The sequence below is a fragment of the Phocoena sinus genome, chromosome 19 (assembly GCF_008692025.1).
Source record: "Phocoena sinus isolate mPhoSin1 chromosome 19, mPhoSin1.pri, whole genome shotgun sequence".
NCBI classification, from domain to species: domain Eukaryota; kingdom Metazoa; phylum Chordata; class Mammalia; order Artiodactyla; family Phocoenidae; genus Phocoena; species Phocoena sinus.
The window spans coordinates 52,029,741-52,041,168 of record NC_045781.1 but is presented as its reverse complement, the minus strand read 5'-3'; positions in this window follow the sequence as shown (position 1 = coordinate 52,041,168).

Genomic DNA, 11,428 nt, shown 5'->3' with positions numbered 1-11,428 from the left:
TTTTGCCCCAACGTAAATGAGAAATTAGGGCCTGAGTTAAAGAAGTGGCTTGGGGATCAAGAAGAGGGACTAGAGGGCTTCTCTGGTGGCGCAGTGGTTGAGAATCTGCCTGCTAATGCAGGGGACACGGGTTCAAGCCCTGAACTGGGAGGATCCCACATGCTGCCGAGCAACTGGGCCCGTGAGCCACAACTACTGAGCCTGTGCATCTGGAGCCTGTGCTCTGCAACGAGAGGCCGCCATAGTGAGAGGCCCGCGCACTGCGATGAGGAGTGGACCTCGCTTGCCACAACTAGAGAAAGCCCTCGCACAGAAACGAAGACCCAACACAGCAAAAATAAATAAATTAATTAATAAACTCCTACCCCCAACATCTTCTAAAAAAAAAAAATAGAAGAGGGACTAGATTTGAGGGGGAATTTGGACCGAGGGTCAGCATGACTGACTAGGTGGAGGGTTTAAGAAGAGTACAGGGGGTCGCAGGCTTTTTTTTTTTTTTTGCGGTACGCGGGCCTCTCACTGTTGTGGCCTCTCCCATTGCAGAGCACAGGCTCCGGACGCACAGGCTCAGCGGCCATGGCTCACGGGCCCAGCCGCTCCGCGGCATGTGGGATCTTCCCGGACTGGGGCACGAACCCGTGTCCCCTGCATCAGCAGGCAGACTCTCAACCACTGCACCACCAGGGAAGGCCAGTTGCAGGCTTTTGATTTGTGTTTTCATGCTGATGGTCCCTGCCCTGAGCTGGAGGGAGTACAGCAGAGGTGTGGTGAAGTGTTGAGTTTGCAGTGTGTGGGGAAGATCCTGATGGAGATGGCTTTTAGACTTTTGAGTGTTCAAACCTGGAGCTTGTTAGAGTCACCGGGACTAGAGCAGATTTGAGAGAGGGCAGCATGCAGGTGGCAGCTAATGCCCATGGGCCCATGTTGACAGTGGACTGTGACTGGTGTTTTATAGACCAGAATGAAACTTTGGGGTCACTTAACTTAAAAAACAATTGTATAAGTTCATTTTTTATGGAACATTCAAACAATTTATGTCTTACAGAGTAAAAATTTGAAACCCTTTATACCCCTATATTACCTGACTCCCGAGAGGAATCTGTAGTTGACAGTTGGTGGGTCTTATGCACTTACATGGATATTTCAGGACAGGAGAAGGAGCCCTGTGTACAGAGAAGGAGCAGGCATAGAGGTAGAAGGCAAACCACAGGGAAGGGTGCCTCAGATTGCCAGGTAGTTACGGAGGAGGGAGTTACACTGGGTCAGAGTAAGGGCTGAGGTACCAGTTGATTTGGTTCCTCTGTCATGTGTGACCTTAGAATGGTGTGGTGTTGGGTGTGGAGAAATGGGTGGAAGTCCGGGTGGAGCTGGAGGATTCAAGCACCTTTGAAAAGGCTTGGCTCTGAAGGGAAGGGCAGTGGAGAGTTGAGAGACAGTCGTCTTCTTTTTTTTTTTTAATTTAATTAATTAATTAATTTTTGGCTGCGTTGGGTCTTCGTTGCTGTGCATGGCTTTTCTCTAGTTGCGGTGAGCGGGGGCTACGCTTCGTTGCGGTGCGTGGGCTTATTATTGCAGTGGCTTCTCTTGTTGCAGAGCAGGGCTCTAGAGGCGCAGGCTTCAGTAGTTGTGGCACACGGGCTCAGTAGTTGTGACACGTGGGCTCAGTAGTTGCAGCGCACGGGCTTAGTTGCTCTGCGGCACTTGGGATCCTCCTGGACCAGGGTTCGAACCCATGTCCCTTGCATTGGCAGGCAGATTCTTAACCACTCAGCCACCAGGGAAGCCCGAGACAGTCTTTTACAAAATCAAAAGAAGTGGTGAGTGACACTTGGGAATGGGTAAGTGTTGAAAGAATGACAGAAAAGAGAGAGGGATACATTTATGGAGTCAAGTCTTTGAGGATGCAAAAATGGATGAGATTCAGGGTTCATGCTGACAGTGATATGTTTTTTTTCCAGAAGGCAAATTAGAAACTCTGAAAACTTGAAGCACTGTAGGAAATGTTAAGTATTCCTTTCAGAGAGCAATAAATACCTGTTTGTGCAGGATGCAGTGCTGTTTCTTCTCCAAAGAATTAGGAGGTTTTGTTTCTGCTTTCTGAGCACCAAAAGCTCAGACACACTAACATGGTCATCAGTTACCAATGATAAGCTGGTAAATGTTTAATAACTGGCTCTCAGAAATAAAAACAAAAAACAGAACGGAACACCTCCTTTGCAGCATTTTCCATTTCCCATAGTGTAAATACTCCTGCCATGGCAGATTTTAAGGTACCAAGCTGACCTCACTGAAGGTGGTGTTGGGAAGAGGTGCACACAGGGGTCTCTCCTGAGCTGGTATCAGCTGGCACCTGCCCCGTAGGGCACTCCACTGATGCACAGAAGGGACTGCAAGTCATTTGATTGCCCCCTGATTGTCACCTTTCTCACTTCCAGCTTTTGGTCAGTTGAAAGTTCCTGTGACTGAGGTGAACGCTAAAGCGAGAGTGTTGTGATGTGACTTTTGTGACAGGGCACCTGTGGTCCAGGACTCCTGGAGTTCAGAGAGTCTCCAGGGCGTGTCATTTTGTAGAGGAGCGAATAACCATATGCCAGGTGGTTTAGGAAGGAAATGAGACCTGCCTCTGCCCTGAGGGCCCCAGCAGCAGAATTCAGGAGCTGAGATGCCTCCTGTCCTCAACCCTCCTCTCCATAATCACATTACCTTGGTAGCCGTCTCAAGGACTTTGGGGACCTTCAAAAATGGGCACAGGCTGTCTCTGAGTTGTCACCTGGCTGTGTGACTTCTCACGGGTTGTTCAGTCTGGATTTCAACTCATTTAAAATATTTTTTTTTTTTGCGGTACATGGGCCTCTCACTGTTGTGGCCTCTCCCATTGCAGAGCACAGGCTCCGGACGCGCAGGCTCAGCGGCCACAGCTCATGCGCCTAGCCGCTCCGCGGCATGTGGGATCCTCCCGGATCGGGGCACGAACCCGTGTCCTTGCATCGGCAGGCGGACTCTCAACCACTGCGCCACCAGGGAAGCCCCAACTCTTACTTTTAAAATGAGGCTGTCGGACTAGTTTACTGTGTTGTTTACCTCAGGCCTACTAAGCACTAAGTAATCAGTAGGAGATAATTTTGTCTTGCAATAAAAAAAGCTATGACTGTCAGGGAAATTTGGCCCGGGTGTTTTTGTTGTTTTGTGTCATTTTCCCTTTAAAGTTCCATCCCATCTAGGTCTTAGCTTCCTACCTTCGCATCTCTTTCTGATTGCTGTAAGACACCACCTTTACTAACAGGACTATATCGTATCCCTGGAGGATGGAGGCTAAATTGGGGGTTACAAAGTACTGCTCAGAACTCCTTTCCCTGCTCTGGCCTGGCCTCCTCTAGACAACCAACTCTCCCAGTACAATAAGTCCCCTACATATGAACGAGTTCTGTTCCGAGAGCATGTTAGTAAGTCCAATTTGTTTGTTAAGCCCAGCAGAGTTAGCCTAGGTACCCAGCTAACACAATCGGCTATATGGTACTGTACTGTAATAGGTTTATAATACTTTCCACAAATAATACATAGAAAACAAACAAACACTAAAAATAAACAACATTTTTAATCTTACAGCGCAGTACCTTGAAAAGTACAGTAGTGCAGTACCACAGCTGGCATCCAGGGGCTGGCATCGAGGGAACAGGCAAGAAATAAAGACACTGTACTACTGTACTCTATACAGTCCTGTACAGGAAAGTACACAAAAGCACAACCGCCTGTAGAGGACACACGCACATGATAATGTACGCCAGACACGTGAACTAACTTACGTGATTGGACATGCAAACGCACGTTCGCATCTTTGAAAGTTTGCAACTTGAAGGTTGGTATGGAGGGGACTTACTGTACTGCCAGGGAAACCCTACACTCTGCTTTTCATGTCCTACTCTGAATATTCCAGCTTGTCCTAATCCCAGTACAGTAACGTGCACACTCAAGGCCTCGGCCATATCAGCCCTTTCTACTTTTCTAACTCCTTCTAGGAAGGGAGTTTGTAAAGGAGAAACGGCTGTGGAGCTGGTGCACAGTGGGTGAGGGAGAGAGGGGACAGAGGTAAGAAGAGGAAGGTGGGCAGGGCCTGGGGAGCCACAGCAAGGAATTGGGATCTTACAAAGATCTGTCTGGTGGCTGGGTGAAGAATGGTTATGGTTAAACTAATTCAACCCAAGTTTAGTTACTTAAAAATTTTTAAGCCTCACATTCCAGATCTGTAAATGAGGAATAATATCATTACTTATCACATAGGGTTACTGTGGGGATTAGTTGAGATAATGTATGTAAAGGTCTTAGCAAATTAGCTGGTACAAAGTAGGGCTCACTCAATATTGTTATTCTTTAAAAGTGCATTCAAACTGGAGTAATAGAAACATTTCCCCTGCACCTTGGTAGAATGTACCAGATCACTTGGGGTGGTCGCATTTGGGCAGGGCCATGGCAGAGGGGTGGGGCGGGTCACGGTGAAATGCTTGGTATGTGGCAGAAGAGGGGACCAGGCTGCTAGAGAAAGAGCGCTTTCCTCCTAGGGATTTCTGGCTTTTAAATTTGTTTTTCAGTTGCCACTTGTAGTAGAAGCCTAAGAGGCTGGAGGGAGAGAGGGGTAGGGAGGGTCAGAGGTCCTATGTTCTGTTGCCTTTTTCAAACACCTGGCACTGTGCTGGGTGCTGGTGATGCAGTGATGAACAATCTGGACATAGTCCAGGTGAGGGCTTGTGTTATGGAAGACCACCTAAGTCCTGGTACAGAGTTGGCTTTCCTTTCAAGGGCGCTGGAAGACACTGTCGGGTTTCTTGGGCTGCAGAGTGAAGTGATAGGTTTACCTAGTGTCCAGTGCCTATGGGTCATAAAGGACCATCTCTTGAAGAGCTCAAGCCGGTGTTTTCCAGGGAAATCTAATTTTGCAGAACACTGTCAGCCCTAATGTTCTGGTCACAACAAATTTATTAATGCTTTATTGCAAGGAGCACTACACAGTTCTACTTAAGACTGAGGAGAGAAAGTTGAGCTTCTACTGGCCCTTCATAAATGGAGTTTAAAATCAGGTTAATCTCCATGGGGTTTTTAGCTCAAAGCACAGAGTTAGTTTCCTGAGAAAGAGTTTGGGCGAACCCCAGTGATGTCATTGGACTGCCAGGTGGACACACCCGAGATGATTCAGTCTTAGCAAAAGAACAAGTCCCCAAGTCCCAAGTGAGCTGCCGTTTCCACCCTGCCCTGAGATGGAAATTGGTGCCCTTTAAATGAGGTCCAGGGGTTCAGATAGGCCAGATCCTGCCTTCATCCACAGGCATGCCCGCTTCCCCCAGTGAGGTCACTGAAAGACACATGTGAGTGAAAGGGAAAGCAGAGGGATGCTTTATTATTACCAGTCTCCTGCCTCCTCTGTGGTATTAGAGATGGAGCAGGTGGCTTAGGCTGGAGGCTGGTGGCCTAGGCTGGAGGCTGGTAATTTCCTTCCTCTAAGCTCAAGTCTGATCTCACTGGCAGCTGGTCACATGGGCAGACAGGAGGCTGAAAACGAGACTGATGGTAGACAGGGAGTGAGAGCGATATGGCTGAGCTGCTCTCACTCATCAAAGAGGTTGGCTCCGTGTGGACCCCCTCTGACACAAGAGCCAGAGGAGAGTGCCACATCCCTGCGTGAATGTTGCCGTTCTTTTTGTAAAGTAAATATTTCAGATTTACTGAAAAATACAGACGCTGTATGAACACCCAGGTACCCACCATCTAGCTTTATTAATTTTAATATTTGCCATATATGTTTCAGGATTGTGATGTTTTTTCAGTTTTCTTTTTTTTCTTTTTTTCTTTTTTTTTTTTTTAAGAAATAGTACATTACAAATGTGGGTGAAGCTGCCTGGGCATGTGTCTCACCTCGATCCCATTCCCTTTCTCTATCAGAGGTAACTATTTTGACTTTGCTGTATTTCATTCCCATGTATGATTTTATACTTCTCATTTATAGGTTAAGTATCCATAAACTATATTATTTTGCATGTCTAAACATTTTAATTAGAAGTCATCATGATGTATGTAGCCTTCTGTAGCTGGCTTTTTAAAAAAATAAATATATTTTATTTATTTATTTATTTTTGGCTGTGTTGGGTCTTCATTGCTGCACACAGGTTTTCTCTAGTTGCGGCGAGCGTTGCTGTGCATGGGCTTCTCGTTGCAGAGCGCGTGCTCCAGGCCTGCGAGCTTCAGTAGTTGTGGCTCACAAGCTCTAGAGTGCAGGCTGAGTAGTTGTGGCGCATGGGCTTAGCTGCTCCGTGGCATGTGGTATCTTCCCAGACCAGGGATCAAACCCATGTCCCCTGCATCGGCAGGCGGACTCTCAACAACTGTGCCACCAGGGAAGCCCCCCTGAAGCTGGCTTTTTTCACAAAATATTATGTTGATAAATGAAGCTCTTTACTCATTTTAACTGTTATATAGTATTCCATTGTATAACTGTACCACTGATTGTTTATGCATTTTCCTGTTGATGATCATTGAGACACCAAGTTTTTGCTACTATAAACAATGCTTTAATTGGCATTCTTACATGTCTTCTTGTGCAATCTGTGAGAGAATCTCTTGGGTATAACCTGGGATTTCGATTGTTGAGCTGTAAGGTATGCATCTTCAACTTTACTAGGAGTTTCTAAATTACACCTCAAATGGTTATAGACATATAATTAATACATCTTAATGATATTAAGTTTTTCTGTCTATGAACATAGTATATTTCTCAATTTACTCCGTTCTTTTATGTTTTTAAATAAATTTTTATGATTTTTAAATAACCATCTCATGAATCTTTTGCTAAATTTGTTCCTAAGTGGTACTTTAAAAATTACATATTTGGTCTTATTGTTAGAGGTATATAAGTATGGAATTGATTTCTTTATATTGATCTTATATCTAGAAAGCTTGCTGTAGTTTATAGTTTATCTTAGATATTTCCATATAGACAATCATGTCACTTGTGAATGTTTACAGTATTGCTTCTTCCTTTCAGTGCTCAGACTTTTTATTTTTTTTATTTTATTTTATTTTATTTTTTTTTTAATTTTTTTTTTTCGGTACCAGGGCCTCTCACTGTTGTGGCCTCTCCCGTTGCGGAGCACAGGCTCCGGACGCGCAGGCTCAGCGGCCATGGCTCACGGGCCCAGCCGCTCCGCGGCATGTGGGATCTTCCCGTACCGGGGCACGAACCTGCGTCCCCTGCATCGGCAGACGGACTCCTAATCACTGCGCCACCAGGGAAGCCCAAGACTTTTTATTTTTAATTGCACTTAGGGCATCTAGTACAATGTTTAATAGAAACACCAGGTTTCTCTTGTTACTGACACTAAATCCTAACGTTTCACGGAGATCGTGTTTGTAGTAGGTTTTTGGAAAACACCTGTCTGTTGTTAAGGAAGTTCTTCCTGTGGTATATGTTGTGGACGGACTTTCTCCACCTCAGTTCCACATGCCTCCCCAAACTACTGAGAAGGGAAAGCTCAGTGCTGCGTTTTCTCGGATTCCCTTACAGTCAGGCTTTCAGATACGAATTAGTATCCATTCACCAGTGAGACTTGAGTTTAAAGTTGACTTAAGGTGCGGGAGAAGCAGCACATCAGGTGTCCATTTAGCTGTTGTGGATTCTAGCACACAGGGAGCAAGCAGTCAGAGGGCCAGCCGTTGTTGCTGCGGTTCCCCCTGCCCACCCTTTTTTTTTTTTTTGGCTAGGCAGCTTCCTAATTGTGTCAGGAACATATACCCAGCTCTGCAGAGTGGCTTTGGGATTTGTTCCTGAAGTTTCTTCATCCCCCTCAGTAGTTAAGTAGGGTTATTTTAATACCTTGTAGTAAATACTTTTCTGCCATTACATACTACACTCTTTCCTTTTTAATGTACTTTATTATATATATTATAAGTATATATTTAATGCTCAATGCTAGTCTTATATTAATATGTCTGTAGTCATTTTGGTTGTCTGAAGCTTGTTCTCCAGCAGATTCCTCAGGAAGGTCTCATGGGAACAATATTCCCTGGGTTTTTGCATGATGATAACAGTTTGCACCCTTATAGTTTCTGAACTTGTAGAAGGAGTCTTGATTCGGATGATTTTTCTGACAGTGTGAAGTCTTATTGGTTTTGCATAGTATTAAACAAATACTATGTTTTCTGAGATTCCTTGGATTTTACTCTCCCATTTTTTTCTGGGCATTCACTTTTCCTTACCTCTGTTGTCGTATCCTGCTCAGCGTTTATTCTGCTTCCTGTGTTTCCTCCCCAGGGTGGGATCTTGTCCTAGAAGGGAACCCTGGAGGGTGGGTTTTGAGAGTTCACAAGGGCTAAACCGCTCCAGCCCTTTTCACACCGCCCACGGGCCTCTTTTAACTCACCCACTATTGAAGTAGGCAAAACTCCATCTTAGTTGCTCCACGGCCTGTGGGATCTTCTTGGACCAGGGCTTGAACCCGTGTCCCCTGCACTGGCAGGAGGGTTCTCAACCACGGTACCACCGGGGAAGCCCCGGTCTCAGATTGGCTTGCCAGCCTTCGCCGTGAAGGTCTGTTGACTGTGTTGCGTGCTTCAAATGCCCAGTTGCTCCTGTGTGCCTCTTTGCACATAGTAGATGTTCATGCATCACAGTGCTTGTGGTTCCTGAGGATTTGTCCTCACTTGTGCTTTGCAGGTTGGCTTTTTAATCTAGTTTTGTTGTAAGTGTTGTCCATGGCCTTTGTCTTGGTTTACTTATCTGGTTCCTCTGTGTGTGTGTGTGTGTGTGTGTGTGTGTGTGTGTGTGTCTCTGTGTGTGTCTGTGTGTGTGTGTCTGTGTGTGTTTCTGTGTGTGTGTCTATGTGTGTGTGTCTGTGTGTGTGGGGGGGATTTGGAGAGATCCAAAAATTTGCTTCCACAGCTACAACCATCTTTCCAGAATTTCCCATCATGCACACTTGATTCATAAAGGCTAGAGTTAATCAGTATCTCCTGAGTAGAGTGTACTTAATTTAAACTCCTATTTACACCTTATTGTTTTTCTATTTGGAGACGTCTCTATTTTTTATCCCTTAGAGTAGTGATTGTTTTGTTTTTCAACTTCAGTATGTGATTAGGTTTGCCATAGGTTGCTCATCATTCCATCCTGTATCCCACTCCTTCTAGGTTTAATTACTTTGTTCCTAAAAAACAAACCTTAGAAGTTCTTTTAGTCAAGGTCTACTAGTTGTAAACTTTTTTGGGGTTTGTCTGAGAATGGCTTAATTTTGTCCTCAACTTGTATTATCTTTTGGCTGGGTATAGAGTTCTAGGTTATCATTTTCTCTCATCATTTTGAAGAAATTTTCTTATTGTCTTCTGGCTTATTGTTGCGTACTCAGTCTAATTGTTGCTTCTTTGAAGCAACTCTTCTTTTTTCTTTAGTTTTTCTTTTTTTTTTCCCCCCAAATACCAGAAGGCATCATTATTTTTTTATTTTTATTTTTGGGCTGCGTTGGGTATTTGTTGCTCTGCGTGGGCTTTCTCTAGTTGTGGTGAGTGGGGGCTACTTTTTTGTTGCAGTGTGAGGGCTTCTCATTGTGGTGGCTTCTCTTGTTGCGGAACACAGGCTCTAGGCACGCGGGCTTCAGTAGTTGTGGCTCACGGGCTCTAGAGTGCAGGCTCAGTAGTAGTGGAGCACGGGCTTAGTTTCTCCACGGCATGTGGGATCTTCCTGGACTAGGGATCCAACCCGTGTCCCCTGCATTGGAAGGTGGATTCTCATCCACTGTGCCACCAGGAAAGTCCTTCTTTAGTTTTAAGATCCCTTTGTCTTCAGTGCTCTGTAATTTCGTTGTGATTTGTCGTAATGTGGATTTTTAAAATCTTGCTTGAGAATTTGTCTGATTCCTGAATATGAGGATTCTTGCCTTTATTTGAAAATTCTCAGCTGCCATTTCTTTGTTTCCTCCATTCTCATTATTTTCTAATTCTAGAGCCCCTATCACATATGTATATCTATGTATGTATGTATGTGTGTGTATATATATATATATATATGGCCTTTTTATTCCCTTTTCTGTTTCTCTTGAACTTTTTCAAATTTTCTATCACTTTACCTCTGTGCTGCCTTCTTGGTAATTTTCTCAAATCTATTTTCCAGTTTATTAGTTAGCTCTTCTGCTTTGTCTCCTTCGCTTATTTATCTATTAAATTTATTTATTTATTATTTTTGGCTGTGTTGGGTCTTCATTGCTGCATGCAGGCTTTCTCTAGTTGCGACAAGCGGGGGCTACTCTTCCTTGCAGTGTGCGGGCTTCTCATTGCAGTGGCTTCTCTTGTTGTGGAGCACGGGCTCTAGGTGCATGGGCTTCACTAGTTGTGGCTCGTGGGCTTCAGTAGTTGTGGCTCGCAGACTCCAGAGCGCAGGCTCAGTAGTTGTGGCGCACGGGCTTCGTTGCTTTGCAGTAAGTGGGATCTTCCTGGACCAGGGCTCGAACCCATGTCCCCTGCGTTGGCAGGAGGATTCTTAACCACTGAGCCACCAGGGAAGCCCTCCTTCACTTACTTAAACAACCCATCAAGTTTTTTATTTCAATGACTGATTTTCCCTTTCTAGAAGTTCTATTTGGTACATTTTCAAAATTTACCCATTCTTTTTTCACAAAGCTATTTCATATGTTTTCAATTCTTTATTTTTTTAAAGATAGTTTCCTTTTTAATAGTTTTTATCCAATAGTTCTATTATTTGAAGTTTTTGATATCTATCTAATACTTCTGTTTGTTTGCTGTCTCTTCCTCATGGTTGATTGTTTCCTTGTGTGTTTTTAATTCCTTTATTGTTAGCATATCTTTAGCAGGGTTTATTTAATTGGACTTCGTACAGTGTAACTTGAGGGTGTATCTCTACTATATTTGCCTCTACTAGGCACCACAGAGGTATTACTGACTCAGAGCCACCTTTTATGCTAATTTTGCTGGTTGGGAATTCCTGGATCACTTGAGTAATGAAAATTGCTCACGTTTTGGTGAGGGAAGGCTCAAGGTTATGAATTCTAGGTGAAAATTTTTTTTCTGCTCAGAGCCCAAGATGAGTCTTGGCTTTATTTACTCTTGTCTCCCTATGCTGGTGAGTGGATGTTTTCTAGTTTCCTTTTCTTAGAGGGGGTACCCTTTGGTGGTCCTGGCACTATGTGGTATTCTTACTTCCTACACCACTCCTCATGCAGACCCAGTGTCTTCCATTTTTTTTCAGTGTGTGAATGAAAACCTATTTCTAGGTTACTGGAACTGGTCCAGGATGCACAGCACCTCCTGATGCTCGTACCTTTCTGGTTTAACAGTGCTTTCAACCCTCAAGGATTTTCTTTACTTTATTGTGAGCTCAACTGTACCTTAAAAAACTCATTTGAAATATGTGCTCTAGTATTTTAAAATAGCATTTTAG